This window comes from Coenobita brevimanus, chromosome 47 (genome assembly GCF_032717465.1).
Source record: "Coenobita brevimanus isolate Jiangsu-jjx chromosome 47, ASM3271746v2, whole genome shotgun sequence".
Classification (NCBI taxonomy): domain Eukaryota; kingdom Metazoa; phylum Arthropoda; class Malacostraca; order Decapoda; family Coenobitidae; genus Coenobita; species Coenobita brevimanus.
The window spans coordinates 8,726,199-8,727,944 of NC_137000.1; the positions used below are offsets into that span (position 1 = coordinate 8,726,199).

The 1,746-nt window shown below is 44.9% G+C and overlaps 1 pseudogene; it reads left to right on the forward strand.

The window, feature by feature from the left end:
• The first annotated feature begins 736 nt into the window (after positions 1-736).
• Positions 737-855, forward strand: LOC145399184 (5S ribosomal RNA; annotated as a pseudogene).
• Positions 856-1,746: the final 891 nt, after the last annotated feature.

Consider the following 1,746-nt stretch of genomic DNA (forward strand, 5'->3'; position numbering starts at 1 on the left):
GGTAAAAAATGGCGCAACAAGTGAGGGAGGAGCGGCCGGGTTCCCCTCTCTCTCGCAGCCCACAGGCAACTGAGGTGTCAGCCAACCAGTGCGCAGTAAGGCCCCGGGCTGCTGTGACGTCATGTTAGCACCGGAAACTTCTGGCTACATTTTCTCTCCCAAAAAAGGGTGATTCTTTTTTTTTTGCCAAAAGTTTGTGGTTCCTTGACATAGGCACCACATACTTTTGTTGAACACTGTATATACAGTATATATACGTGTATATATATGTATGTATGTACTGTATATGTATACAGTAAACCCTCCATGTAACGAACTAATTAGGGGGAGGGGTGGGTCGTTATATCTGAATGTTACCTATATCCAATGGTTGTTATTAATCGAGGGATTATCGACCCAAGGTCGCTATATCTGTGGAGTCGTTTGGTCCTACCTGCACAACCACAACTTAATCTGTGAAGGTTCACGTGGAGAATTCAGTGGTTTATGTAGTTATGTAGTACATGTACAGTATATACCATCCTGTATGAAGATGTACATGTAAATACAGTGCCTGTAATGTAATGTAGTACTGTTACAGTACACTTACCATGCCAGGGAGCGAACTTTGCTGGATATAGCAACCAAAGGTCGCTATATCCGGTGGAAGTTCGCTCAGGAAATGGTTGGTTGTTATATCCGAAGTTTGCTAGAAAAGGTTTCGTTATATCAAGAGTTTATATATATACAGTATATATTCTGTATATATACCACGTTGAGTACACCGCCTCCCGTCCGATCAGTGAAGTTAAGCAACTTTGGGTCTGGTTAGTACTTGGATGGGTGACCTCCTGGGAACACCAGATGCTGTTGGCATCCCTACGTGTCAAGTGGGGTTGGTGGAGGATTAGTGCCCCTCCCTGTAAAACAATTAACTCTAAGCCGTTGGCCACCCCGTTTGGGATACATGGCGTCTGGCAATGAATGAATGAAAAATATATGTATATACAGTACCCTCGCGTCCAGTATGATATTTTTGTCAGACAGTACTACTGTACTGGACTAAATCCGTACTGGAGAAACAACTGACCTTAAGGCAAAAATGAATAATGTCAGACAGGCCTTGGAAAAGTCCCCCCAGAATTCAACTTAATTACATTTTGACACAACTAAGATTTTACCAGCCTTTAAAGGTGAGTGGTGATGGGCTTGGGGGGGGGAAGGGGGAGGGGTTTCCAAGGCTGTAGGAGGTCCTACTGACCCCCAGGAGGAGGGTCTTCAGGATCCTGAAGAGGCATCTCTGCCTCAACCTCCAACATAATTCCCTCATAGTCACACACTGACTTCGTCATCAGGGGGAAGTGCAATACTGCAATTTGACTGGCGCATGTCACGAGTCATGAGGAAGGCGTACTGGACTGGCGTGGCAGTACTAGGGAAACGTTCCTTGGTGTTCGCTATCTTGCCGCGCCCGGGTGGGTAATAGTACTGGATGCAGCACGTCAGTACAGTACTAGAGAAGAACTCCTCGGATTTAGCCCACTTTGCACAGCCGATCTACACTAGCCCAACAAATCCGTGCTTCAGTAATAAATTATATAATTTTATTGCCCACTGTGCTGGACAAACGCGTACTGGACGCGAGGGTACTGTATATATATATATATATATATGAATATCATCCTCCTTTACTTCCCATGTCACACTACTGTACAGCATTACTGTACACTTCTAACACATGCCACATACAAGGATCCCTTAGCATGG